Below are 13,024 nucleotides of genomic sequence, written 5' to 3' on the forward strand. Positions count from 1 at the left end.
ATATGAATCAGGTGAATCGAGTTCTGCTTTTGGAAACTGGGTTAAGAAGGGGTGCACCGTTCCTGGAGGTACTGCAATACCAGGTCAATGCGTGGAGTGGACAGAGCAAGCTCTTTTTCCATCTCCCTGTTCTAAAAATCCATTTAATATATGGTCCCCAGATAGGGGACGTATCAGATATTAAACTGATAAGAACAGATACTACACTTGATCTTAGCCAAAAGGCCGAGAAGCGATAACCAGAATTGGTTTGGGCCTCGAGTGGCACCCTGGCCTATGCCGGACACATCTTAGGGAGAGAGAGCGAGAGGGAGACAAACCCACGCCTACACAAGACATTTTGTCACCCAAGCCAACCCTTGAAAAGGCTGCTTTGCAGAGCAAAAACAAGAAGAATGGTGCGTTTTGCAGCCGCCGCCCACTGCAATGAATCTGAATAACTCCTCCTTTAGGGCGCAAGCAACTCCCCTCCCCCTTGCAGTCTTTCCAATTCACGATACAAAAAGACGGACAGGACAGGTTGCCTGACTTTCCGTCACTGCCACCCTTTGCCATCCTTACCCGTAGAAAGCCCTTTCATCATCCCCAAACCCTAATCTTTTCCCTTTCCTTCCCAGCCCCCAAACCCTGCCCTCTGTACCTTTCTCACCACCCGCTTCCCTTCTCCTGTCATCCCCCTACCACCCGGGAAAAAAAGAGATTGCCCCCTCCTTCCACTAGCCCACCCTCCCACCCAAAGAACAACTTCTTCTGCGCAGCTTGTTTTCTAGGCAGCAGCGCTATTGTGATGTCATCGGGGGGCATTGTGACAAGCCGCCAGTGTTCCGTCTCTTCATGTTGTGCACTGTTCAAACCGAAAATACATCAACAGGCAGGCTACAGAAAAGCTTACTAACAAAGGTTAGAGAGGGGCTTTCTCAGAGGGCTTTTTACAGTTTGTCTATTCCCAATTAGCCGGTTTAGTATACTTAATGAAAGTACTAATTCTTTCATAGGCCGCCCATTCTTAGTATTTGACGTTCAGGTAACAACAGGTAACTTTATTTGGAGTGGAAGCAGAGAGATAACACCAGATGCCAATTGTAGATCCTCTCACACCTGTGGTCACTGCAGCATCTGACTCCACTTTGTCCAAAAGGGATCTATTCCATTCAATTACACATGATCTAGATTAGACTGACAACAAGATACTGCACGGGACATAGCAGAGTTGGTGAAGTTGAGTGGTGATGAGTTTGCTATTTGGATGAATAAAGCAAGTAAAAAGTGTGTTAGATAAAAATTCATTTCAATTCGCTAATCGGGCTAATATGAATCAGGTGAATCGAGTTCTGCTTTTGGAAACTGGGTTAAGAAGGGGTGCACCGTTCCTGGAGGTACTGCAATACCAGGTCAATGCGTGGAGTGGACAGAGCAAGCTCTTTTTCCATCTCCCTGTTCTAAAAATCCATTTAATATATGGTCCCCAGATAGGGGACGTATCAGATATTAAACTGATAAGAACAGATACTACACTTGATCTTAGCCAAAAGGCCGAGAAGCGATAACCAGAATTGGTTTGGGCCTCGAGTGGCACCCTGGCCTATGCCGGACACATCTTAGGGAGAGAGAGCGAGAGGGAGACAAACCCACGCCTACACAAGACATTTTGTCACCCAAGCCAACCCTTGAAAAGGCTGCTTTGCAGAGCAAAAACAAGAAGAATGGTGCGTTTTGCAGCCGCCGCCCACTGCAATGAATCTGAATAACTCCTCCTTTAGGGCGCAAGCAACTCCCCTCCCCCTTGCAGTCTTTCCAATTCACGATACAAAAAGACGGACAGGACAGGTTGCCTGACTTTCCGTCACTGCCACCCTTTGCCATCCTTACCCGTAGAAAGCCCTTTCATCATCCCCAAACCCTAATCTTTTCCCTTTCCTTCCCAGCCCCCAAACCCTGCCCTCTGTACCTTTCTCACCACCCGCTTCCCTTCTCCTGTCATCCCCCTACCACCCGGGAAAAAAAGAGATTGCCCCCTCCTTCCACTAGCCCACCCTCCCACCCAAAGAACAACTTCTTCTGCGCAGCTTGTTTTCTAGGCAGCAGCGCTATTGTGATGTCATCGGGGGGCATTGTGACAAGCCGCCAGTGTTCCGTCTCTTCATGTTGTGCACTGTTCAAACCGAAAATACATCAACAGGCAGGCTACAGAAAAGCTTACTAACAAAGGTTAGAGAGGGGCTTTCTCAGAGGGCTTTTTACAGTTTGTCTATTCCCAATTAGCCGGTTTAGTATACTTAATGAAAGTACTAATTCTTTCATAGGCCGCCCATTCTTAGTATTTGACGTTCAGGTAACAACAGGTAACTTTATTTGGAGTGGAAGCAGAGAGATAACACCAGATGCCAATTGTAGATCCTCTCACACCTGTGGTCACTGCAGCATCTGACTCCACTTTGTCCAAAAGGGATCTATTCCATTCAATTACACATGATCTAGATTAGACTGACAACAAGATACTGCACGGGACATAGCAGAGTTGGTGAAGTTGAGTGGTGATGAGTTTGCTATTTGGATGAATAAAGCAAGTAAAAAGTGTGTTAGATAAAAATTCATTTCAATTCGCTAATCGGGCTAATATGAATCAGGTGAATCGAGTTCTGCTTTTGGAAACTGGGTTAAGAAGGGGTGCACCGTTCCTGGAGGTACTGCAATACCAGGTCAATGCGTGGAGTGGACAGAGCAAGCTCTTTTTCCATCTCCCTGTTCTAAAAATCCATTTAATATATGGTCCCCAGATAGGGGACGTATCAGATATTAAACTGATAAGAACAGATACTACACTTGATCTTAGCCAAAAGGCCGAGAAGCGATAACCAGAATTGGTTTGGGCCTCGAGTGGCACCCTGGCCTATGCCGGACACATCTTAGGGAGAGAGAGCGAGAGGGAGACAAACCCACGCCTACACAAGACATTTTGTCACCCAAGCCAACCCTTGAAAAGGCTGCTTTGCAGAGCAAAAACAAGAAGAATGGTGCGTTTTGCAGCCGCCGCCCACTGCAATGAATCTGAATAACTCCTCCTTTAGGGCGCAAGCAACTCCCCTCCCCCTTGCAGTCTTTCCAATTCACGATACAAAAAGACGGACAGGACAGGTTGCCTGACTTTCCGTCACTGCCACCCTTTGCCATCCTTACCCGTAGAAAGCCCTTTCATCATCCCCAAACCCTAATCTTTTCCCTTTCCTTCCCAGCCCCCAAACCCTGCCCTCTGTACCTTTCTCACCACCCGCTTCCCTTCTCCTGTCATCCCCCTACCACCCGGGAAAAAAAGAGATTGCCCCCTCCTTCCACTAGCCCACCCTCCCACCCAAAGAACAACTTCTTCTGCGCAGCTTGTTTTCTAGGCAGCAGCGCTATTGTGATGTCATCGGAGGGCATTGTGACAAGCCGCCAGTGTTCCGTCTCTTCATGTTGTGCACTGTTCAAACCGAAAATACATCAACAGGCAGGCTACAGAAAAGCTTACTAACAAAGGTTAGAGAGGGGCTTTCTCAGAGGGCTTTTTACAGTTTGTCTATTCCCAATTAGCCGGTTTAGTATACTTAATGAAAGTACTAATTCTTTCATAGGCCGCCCATTCTTAGTATTTGACGTTCAGGTAACAACAGGTAACTTTATTTGGAGTGGAAGCAGAGAGATAACACCAGATGCCAATTGTAGATCCTCTCACACCTGTGGTCACTGCAGCATCTGACTCCACTTTGTCCAAAAGGGATCTATTCCATTCAATTACACATGATCTAGATTAGACTGACAACAAGATACTGCACGGGACATAGCAGAGTTGGTGAAGTTGAGTGGTGATGAGTTTGCTATTTGGATGAATAAAGCAAGTAAAAAGTGTGTTAGATAAAAATTCATTTCAATTCGCTAATCGGGCTAATATGAATCAGGTGAATCGAGTTCTGCTTTTGGAAACTGGGTTAAGAAGGGGTGCACCGTTCCTGGAGGTACTGCAATACCAGGTCAATGCGTGGAGTGGACAGAGCAAGCTCTTTTTCCATCTCCCTGTTCTAAAAATCCATTTAATATATGGTCCCCAGATAGGGGACGTATCAGATATTAAACTGATAAGAACAGATACTACACTTGATCTTAGCCAAAAGGCCGAGAAGCGATAACCAGAATTGGTTTGGGCCTCGAGTGGCACCCTGGCCTATGCCGGACACATCTTAGGGAGAGAGAGCGAGAGGGAGACAAACCCACGCCTACACAAGACATTTTGTCACCCAAGCCAACCCTTGAAAAGGCTGCTTTGCAGAGCAAAAACAAGAAGAATGGTGCGTTTTGCAGCCGCCGCCCACTGCAATGAATCTGAATAACTCCTCCTTTAGGGCGCAAGCAACTCCCCTCCCCCTTGCAGTCTTTCCAATTCACGATACAAAAAGACGGACAGGACAGGTTGCCTGACTTTCCGTCACTGCCACCCTTTGCCATCCTTACCCGTAGAAAGCCCTTTCATCATCCCCAAACCCTAATCTTTTCCCTTTCCTTCCCAGCCCCCAAACCCTGCCCTCTGTACCTTTCTCACCACCCGCTTCCCTTCTCCTGTCATCCCCCTACCACCCGGGAAAAAAAGAGATTGCCCCCTCCTTCCACTAGCCCACCCTCCCACCCAAAGAACAACTTCTTCTGCGCAGCTTGTTTTCTAGGCAGCAGCGCTATTGTGATGTCATCGTGGGGCATTGTGACAAGCCGCCAGTGTTCCGTCTCTTCATGTTGTGCACTGTTCAAACCGAAAATACATCAACAGGCAGGCTACAGAAAAGCTTACTAACAAAGGTTAGAGAGGGGCTTTCTCAGAGGGCTTTTTACAGTTTGTCTATTCCCAATTAGCCGGTTTAGTATACTTAATGAAAGTACTAATTCTTTCATAGGCCGCCCATTCTTAGTATTTGACGTTCAGGTAACAACAGGTAACTTTATTTGGAGTGGAAGCAGAGAGATAACACCAGATGCCAATTGTAGATCCTCTCACACCTGTGGTCACTGCAGCATCTGACTCCACTTTGTCCAAAAGGGATCTATTCCATTCAATTACACATGATCTAGATTAGACTGACAACAAGATACTGCACGGGACATAGCAGAGTTGGTGAAGTTGAGTGGTGATGAGTTTGCTATTTGGATGAATAAAGCAAGTAAAAAGTGTGTTAGATAAAAATTCATTTCAATTCGCTAATCGGGCTAATATGAATCAGGTGAATCGAGTTCTGCTTTTGGAAACTGGGTTAAGAAGGGGTGCACCGTTCCTGGAGGTACTGCAATACCAGGTCAATGCGTGGAGTGGACAGAGCAAGCTCTTTTTCCATCTCCCTGTTCTAAAAATCCATTTAATATATGGTCCCCAGATAGGGGACGTATCAGATATTAAACTGATAAGAACAGATACTACACTTGATCTTAGCCAAAAGGCCGAGAAGCGATAACCAGAATTGGTTTGGGCCTCGAGTGGCACCCTGGCCTATGCCGGACACATCTTAGGGAGAGAGAGCGAGAGGGAGACAAACCCACGCCTACACAAGACATTTTGTCACCCAAGCCAACCCTTGAAAAGGCTGCTTTGCAGAGCAAAAACAAGAAGAATGGTGCGTTTTGCAGCCGCCGCCCACTGCAATGAATCTGAATAACTCCTCCTTTAGGGCGCAAGCAACTCCCCTCCCCCTTGCAGTCTTTCCAATTCACGATACAAAAAGACGGACAGGACAGGTTGCCTGACTTTCCGTCACTGCCACCCTTTGCCATCCTTACCCGTAGAAAGCCCTTTCATCATCCCCAAACCCTAATCTTTTCCCTTTCCTTCCCAGCCCCCAAACCCTGCCCTCTGTACCTTTCTCACCACCCGCTTCCCTTCTCCTGTCATCCCCCTACCACCCGGGAAAAAAAGAGATTGCCCCCTCCTTCCACTAGCCCACCCTCCCACCCAAAGAACAACTTCTTCTGCGCAGCTTGTTTTCTAGGCAGCAGCGCTATTGTGATGTCATCGGGGGGCATTGTGACAAGCCGCCAGTGTTCCGTCTCTTCATGTTGTGCACTGTTCAAACCGAAAATACATCAACAGGCAGGCTACAGAAAAGCTTACTAACAAAGGTTAGAGAGGGGCTTTCTCAGAGGGCTTTTTACAGTTTGTCTATTCCCAATTAGCCGGTTTAGTATACTTAATGAAAGTACTAATTCTTTCATAGGCCGCCCATTCTTAGTATTTGACGTTCAGGTAACAACAGGTAACTTTATTTGGAGTGGAAGCAGAGAGATAACACCAGATGCCAATTGTAGATCCTCTCACACCTGTGGTCACTGCAGCATCTGACTCCACTTTGTCCAAAAGGGATCTATTCCATTCAATTACACATGATCTAGATTAGACTGACAACAAGATACTGCACGGGACATAGCAGAGTTGGTGAAGTTGAGTGGTGATGAGTTTGCTATTTGGATGAATAAAGCAAGTAAAAAGTGTGTTAGATAAAAATTCATTTCAATTCGCTAATCGGGCTAATATGAATCAGGTGAATCGAGTTCTGCTTTTGGAAACTGGGTTAAGAAGGGGTGCACCGTTCCTGGAGGTACTGCAATACCAGGTCAATGCGTGGAGTGGACAGAGCAAGCTCTTTTTCCATCTCCCTGTTCTAAAAATCCATTTAATATATGGTCCCCAGATAGGGGACGTATCAGATATTAAACTGATAAGAACAGATACTACACTTGATCTTAGCCAAAAGGCCGAGAAGCGATAACCAGAATTGGTTTGGGCCTCGAGTGGCACCCTGGCCTATGCCGGACACATCTTAGGGAGAGAGAGCGAGAGGGAGACAAACCCACGCCTACACAAGACATTTTGTCACCCAAGCCAACCCTTGAAAAGGCTGCTTTGCAGAGCAAAAACAAGAAGAATGGTGCGTTTTGCAGCCGCCGCCCACTGCAATGAATCTGAATAACTCCTCCTTTAGGGCGCAAGCAACTCCCCTCCCCCTTGCAGTCTTTCCAATTCACGATACAAAAAGACGGACAGGACAGGTTGCCTGACTTTCCGTCACTGCCACCCTTTGCCATCCTTACCCGTAGAAAGCCCTTTCATCATCCCCAAACCCTAATCTTTTCCCTTTCCTTCCCAGCCCCCAAACCCTGCCCTCTGTACCTTTCTCACCACCCGCTTCCCTTCTCCTGTCATCCCCCTACCACCCGGGAAAAAAAGAGATTGCCCCCTCCTTCCACTAGCCCACCCTCCCACCCAAAGAACAACTTCTTCTGCGCAGCTTGTTTTCTAGGCAGCAGCGCTATTGTGATGTCATCGGAGGGCATTGTGACAAGCCGCCAGTGTTCCGTCTCTTCATGTTGTGCACTGTTCAAACCGAAAATACATCAACAGGCAGGCTACAGAAAAGCTTACTAACAAAGGTTAGAGAGGGGCTTTCTCAGAGGGCTTTTTACAGTTTGTCTATTCCCAATTAGCCGGTTTAGTATACTTAATGAAAGTACTAATTCTTTCATAGGCCGCCCATTCTTAGTATTTGACGTTCAGGTAACAACAGGTAACTTTATTTGGAGTGGAAGCAGAGAGATAACACCAGATGCCAATTGTAGATCCTCTCACACCTGTGGTCACTGCAGCATCTGACTCCACTTTGTCCAAAAGGGATCTATTCCATTCAATTACACATGATCTAGATTAGACTGACAACAAGATACTGCACGGGACATAGCAGAGTTGGTGAAGTTGAGTGGTGATGAGTTTGCTATTTGGATGAATAAAGCAAGTAAAAAGTGTGTTAGATAAAAATTCATTTCAATTCGCTAATCGGGCTAATATGAATCAGGTGAATCGAGTTCTGCTTTTGGAAACTGGGTTAAGAAGGGGTGCACCGTTCCTGGAGGTACTGCAATACCAGGTCAATGCGTGGAGTGGACAGAGCAAGCTCTTTTTCCATCTCCCTGTTCTAAAAATCCATTTAATATATGGTCCCCAGATAGGGGACGTATCAGATATTAAACTGATAAGAACAGATACTACACTTGATCTTAGCCAAAAGGCCGAGAAGCGATAACCAGAATTGGTTTGGGCCTCGAGTGGCACCCTGGCCTATGCCGGACACATCTTAGGGAGAGAGAGCGAGAGGGAGACAAACCCACGCCTACACAAGACATTTTGTCACCCAAGCCAACCCTTGAAAAGGCTGCTTTGCAGAGCAAAAACAAGAAGAATGGTGCGTTTTGCAGCCGCCGCCCACTGCAATGAATCTGAATAACTCCTCCTTTAGGGCGCAAGCAACTCCCCTCCCCCTTGCAGTCTTTCCAATTCACGATACAAAAAGACGGACAGGACAGGTTGCCTGACTTTCCGTCACTGCCACCCTTTGCCATCCTTACCCGTAGAAAGCCCTTTCATCATCCCCAAACCCTAATCTTTTCCCTTTCCTTCCCAGCCCCCAAACCCTGCCCTCTGTACCTTTCTCACCACCCGCTTCCCTTCTCCTGTCATCCCCCTACCACCCGGGAAAAAAAGAGATTGCCCCCTCCTTCCACTAGCCCACCCTCCCACCCAAAGAACAACTTCTTCTGCGCAGCTTGTTTTCTAGGCAGCAGCGCTATTGTGATGTCATCGTGGGGCATTGTGACAAGCCGCCAGTGTTCCGTCTCTTCATGTTGTGCACTGTTCAAACCGAAAATACATCAACAGGCAGGCTACAGAAAAGCTTACTAACAAAGGTTAGAGAGGGGCTTTCTCAGAGGGCTTTTTACAGTTTGTCTATTCCCAATTAGCCGGTTTAGTATACTTAATGAAAGTACTAATTCTTTCATAGGCCGCCCATTCTTAGTATTTGACGTTCAGGTAACAACAGGTAACTTTATTTGGAGTGGAAGCAGAGAGATAACACCAGATGCCAATTGTAGATCCTCTCACACCTGTGGTCACTGCAGCATCTGACTCCACTTTGTCCAAAAGGGATCTATTCCATTCAATTACACATGATCTAGATTAGACTGACAACAAGATACTGCACGGGACATAGCAGAGTTGGTGAAGTTGAGTGGTGATGAGTTTGCTATTTGGATGAATAAAGCAAGTAAAAAGTGTGTTAGATAAAAATTCATTTCAATTCGCTAATCGGGCTAATATGAATCAGGTGAATCGAGTTCTGCTTTTGGAAACTGGGTTAAGAAGGGGTGCACCGTTCCTGGAGGTACTGCAATACCAGGTCAATGCGTGGAGTGGACAGAGCAAGCTCTTTTTCCATCTCCCTGTTCTAAAAATCCATTTAATATATGGTCCCCAGATAGGGGACGTATCAGATATTAAACTGATAAGAACAGATACTACACTTGATCTTAGCCAAAAGGCCGAGAAGCGATAACCAGAATTGGTTTGGGCCTCGAGTGGCACCCTGGCCTATGCCGGACACATCTTAGGGAGAGAGAGCGAGAGGGAGACAAACCCACGCCTACACAAGACATTTTGTCACCCAAGCCAACCCTTGAAAAGGCTGCTTTGCAGAGCAAAAACAAGAAGAATGGTGCGTTTTGCAGCCGCCGCCCACTGCAATGAATCTGAATAACTCCTCCTTTAGGGCGCAAGCAACTCCCCTCCCCCTTGCAGTCTTTCCAATTCACGATACAAAAAGACGGACAGGACAGGTTGCCTGACTTTCCGTCACTGCCACCCTTTGCCATCCTTACCCGTAGAAAGCCCTTTCATCATCCCCAAACCCTAATCTTTTCCCTTTCCTTCCCAGCCCCCAAACCCTGCCCTCTGTACCTTTCTCACCACCCGCTTCCCTTCTCCTGTCATCCCCCTACCACCCGGGAAAAAAAGAGATTGCCCCCTCCTTCCACTAGCCCACCCTCCCACCCAAAGAACAACTTCTTCTGCGCAGCTTGTTTTCTAGGCAGCAGCGCTATTGTGATGTCATCGGAGGGCATTGTGACAAGCCGCCAGTGTTCCGTCTCTTCATGTTGTGCACTGTTCAAACCGAAAATACATCAACAGGCAGGCTACAGAAAAGCTTACTAACAAAGGTTAGAGAGGGGCTTTCTCAGAGGGCTTTTTACAGTTTGTCTATTCCCAATTAGCCGGTTTAGTATACTTAATGAAAGTACTAATTCTTTCATAGGCCGCCCATTCTTAGTATTTGACGTTCAGGTAACAACAGGTAACTTTATTTGGAGTGGAAGCAGAGAGATAACACCAGATGCCAATTGTAGATCCTCTCACACCTGTGGTCACTGCAGCATCTGACTCCACTTTGTCCAAAAGGGATCTATTCCATTCAATTACACATGATCTAGATTAGACTGACAACAAGATACTGCACGGGACATAGCAGAGTTGGTGAAGTTGAGTGGTGATGAGTTTGCTATTTGGATGAATAAAGCAAGTAAAAAGTGTGTTAGATAAAAATTCATTTCAATTCGCTAATCGGGCTAATATGAATCAGGTGAATCGAGTTCTGCTTTTGGAAACTGGGTTAAGAAGGGGTGCACCGTTCCTGGAGGTACTGCAATACCAGGTCAATGCGTGGAGTGGACAGAGCAAGCTCTTTTTCCATCTCCCTGTTCTAAAAATCCATTTAATATATGGTCCCCAGATAGGGGACGTATCAGATATTAAACTGATAAGAACAGATACTACACTTGATCTTAGCCAAAAGGCCGAGAAGCGATAACCAGAATTGGTTTGGGCCTCGAGTGGCACCCTGGCCTATGCCGGACACATCTTAGGGAGAGAGAGCGAGAGGGAGACAAACCCACGCCTACACAAGACATTTTGTCACCCAAGCCAACCCTTGAAAAGGCTGCTTTGCAGAGCAAAAACAAGAAGAATGGTGCGTTTTGCAGCCGCCGCCCACTGCAATGAATCTGAATAACTCCTCCTTTAGGGCGCAAGCAACTCCCCTCCCCTTGCAGTCTTTCCAATTCACGATACAAAAAGACGGACAGGACAGGTTGCCTGACTTTCCGTCACTGCCACCCTTTGCCATCCTTACCCGTAGAAAGCCCTTTCATCATCCCCAAACCCTAATCTTTTCCCTTTCCTTCCCAGCCCCCAAACCCTGCCCTCTGTACCTTTCTCACCACCCGCTTCCCTTCTCCTGTCATCCCCCTACCACCCGGGAAAAAAAGAGATTGCCCCCTCCTTCCACTAGCCCACCCTCCCACCCAAAGAACAACTTCTTCTGCGCAGCTTGTTTTCTAGGCAGCAGCGCTATTGTGATGTCATCGTGGGGCATTGTGACAAGCCGCCAGTGTTCCGTCTCTTCATGTTGTGCACTGTTCAAACCGAAAATACATCAACAGGCAGGCTACAGAAAAGCTTACTAACAAAGGTTAGAGAGGGGCTTTCTCAGAGGGCTTTTTACAGTTTGTCTATTCCCAATTAGCCGGTTTAGTATACTTAATGAAAGTACTAATTCTTTCATAGGCCGCCCATTCTTAGTATTTGACGTTCAGGTAACAACAGGTAACTTTATTTGGAGTGGAAGCAGAGAGATAACACCAGATGCCAATTGTAGATCCTCTCACACCTGTGGTCACTGCAGCATCTGACTCCACTTTGTCCAAAAGGGATCTATTCCATTCAATTACACATGATCTAGATTAGACTGACAACAAGATACTGCACGGGACATAGCAGAGTTGGTGAAGTTGAGTGGTGATGAGTTTGCTATTTGGATGAATAAAGCAAGTAAAAAGTGTGTTAGATAAAAATTCATTTCAATTCGCTAATCGGGCTAATATGAATCAGGTGAATCGAGTTCTGCTTTTGGAAACTGGGTTAAGAAGGGGTGCACCGTTCCTGGAGGTACTGCAATACCAGGTCAATGCGTGGAGTGGACAGAGCAAGCTCTTTTTCCATCTCCCTGTTCTAAAAATCCATTTAATATATGGTCCCCAGATAGGGGACGTATCAGATATTAAACTGATAAGAACAGATACTACACTTGATCTTAGCCAAAAGGCCGAGAAGCGATAACCAGAATTGGTTTGGGCCTCGAGTGGCACCCTGGCCTATGCCGGACACATCTTAGGGAGAGAGAGCGAGAGGGAGACAAACCCACGCCTACACAAGACATTTTGTCACCCAAGCCAACCCTTGAAAAGGCTGCTTTGCAGAGCAAAAACAAGAAGAATGGTGCGTTTTGCAGCCGCCGCCCACTGCAATGAATCTGAATAACTCCTCCTTTAGGGCGCAAGCAACTCCCCTCCCCCTTGCAGTCTTTCCAATTCACGATACAAAAAGACGGACAGGACAGGTTGCCTGACTTTCCGTCACTGCCACCCTTTGCCATCCTTACCCGTAGAAAGCCCTTTCATCATCCCCAAACCCTAATCTTTTCCCTTTCCTTCCCAGCCCCCAAACCCTGCCCTCTGTACCTTTCTCACCACCCGCTTCCCTTCTCCTGTCATCCCCCTACCACCCGGGAAAAAAAGAGATTGCCCCCTCCTTCCACTAGCCCACCCTCCCACCCAAAGAACAACTTCTTCTGCGCAGCTTGTTTTCTAGGCAGCAGCGCTATTGTGATGTCATCGGGGGGCATTGTGACAAGCCGCCAGTGTTCCGTCTCTTCATGTTGTGCACTGTTCAAACCGAAAATACATCAACAGGCAGGCTACAGAAAAGCTTACTAACAAAGGTTAGAGAGGGGCTTTCTCAGAGGGCTTTTTACAGTTTGTCTATTCCCAATTAGCCGGTTTAGTATACTTAATGAAAGTACTAATTCTTTCATAGGCCGCCCATTCTTAGTATTTGACGTTCAGGTAACAACAGGTAACTTTATTTGGAGTGGAAGCAGAGAGATAACACCAGATGCCAATTGTAGATCCTCTCACACCTGTGGTCACTGCAGCATCTGACTCCACTTTGTCCAAAAGGGATCTATTCCATTCAATTACACATGATCTAGATTAGACTGACAACAAGATACTGCACGGGACATAGCAGAGTTGGTGAAGTTGAGTGGTGATGAGTTTGCTATTTGGATGAATA

At 46.7% G+C, this 13,024-nt stretch overlaps 10 non-coding genes across 10 annotated transcripts; all 10 read right to left on the reverse strand.

Moving 5' to 3' along the window:
* Nucleotides 1-46: 46 nt before the first annotated feature.
* LOC142260136 (U2 spliceosomal RNA) lies at nt 47-237 on the reverse strand. Its single transcript, XR_012728461.1, has one exon. It is a non-coding gene; the product is annotated as a U2 spliceosomal RNA (small nuclear RNA).
* A 1,117-nt stretch (nt 238-1,354) lies between these two features.
* On the reverse strand, nt 1,355-1,545 carry LOC142260138 (U2 spliceosomal RNA). The gene has a single exon (XR_012728463.1). It is a non-coding gene; the product is annotated as a U2 spliceosomal RNA (small nuclear RNA).
* Nucleotides 1,546-2,662: 1,117 nt separating this feature from the next.
* LOC142260139 (U2 spliceosomal RNA) lies at nt 2,663-2,853 on the reverse strand. The gene has a single exon (XR_012728464.1). It is a non-coding gene; the product is annotated as a U2 spliceosomal RNA (small nuclear RNA).
* A 1,117-nt stretch (nt 2,854-3,970) lies between these two features.
* On the reverse strand, nt 3,971-4,161 carry LOC142260141 (U2 spliceosomal RNA). The gene has a single exon (XR_012728465.1). It is a non-coding gene; the product is annotated as a U2 spliceosomal RNA (small nuclear RNA).
* A 1,117-nt stretch (nt 4,162-5,278) lies between these two features.
* LOC142260142 (U2 spliceosomal RNA) lies at nt 5,279-5,469 on the reverse strand. Its single transcript, XR_012728466.1, has one exon. It is a non-coding gene; the product is annotated as a U2 spliceosomal RNA (small nuclear RNA).
* Nucleotides 5,470-6,586: 1,117 nt separating this feature from the next.
* LOC142260143 (U2 spliceosomal RNA) lies at nt 6,587-6,777 on the reverse strand. The gene has a single exon (XR_012728467.1). It is a non-coding gene; the product is annotated as a U2 spliceosomal RNA (small nuclear RNA).
* Nucleotides 6,778-7,894: 1,117 nt separating this feature from the next.
* Nucleotides 7,895-8,085, reverse strand: LOC142260144 (U2 spliceosomal RNA). Its single transcript, XR_012728468.1, has one exon. It is a non-coding gene; the product is annotated as a U2 spliceosomal RNA (small nuclear RNA).
* A 1,117-nt stretch (nt 8,086-9,202) lies between these two features.
* On the reverse strand, nt 9,203-9,393 carry LOC142260145 (U2 spliceosomal RNA). The gene has a single exon (XR_012728469.1). It is a non-coding gene; the product is annotated as a U2 spliceosomal RNA (small nuclear RNA).
* Nucleotides 9,394-10,510: 1,117 nt separating this feature from the next.
* On the reverse strand, nt 10,511-10,701 carry LOC142260146 (U2 spliceosomal RNA). Its single transcript, XR_012728470.1, has one exon. It is a non-coding gene; the product is annotated as a U2 spliceosomal RNA (small nuclear RNA).
* A 1,116-nt stretch (nt 10,702-11,817) lies between these two features.
* On the reverse strand, nt 11,818-12,008 carry LOC142260147 (U2 spliceosomal RNA). Its single transcript, XR_012728471.1, has one exon. It is a non-coding gene; the product is annotated as a U2 spliceosomal RNA (small nuclear RNA).
* Nucleotides 12,009-13,024: the final 1,016 nt, after the last annotated feature.

Source organism: Anomaloglossus baeobatrachus (genome assembly GCF_048569485.1).
Source record: "Anomaloglossus baeobatrachus isolate aAnoBae1 chromosome 9 unlocalized genomic scaffold, aAnoBae1.hap1 SUPER_9_unloc_5, whole genome shotgun sequence".
NCBI lineage: Eukaryota > Metazoa > Chordata > Amphibia > Anura > Aromobatidae > Anomaloglossus > Anomaloglossus baeobatrachus.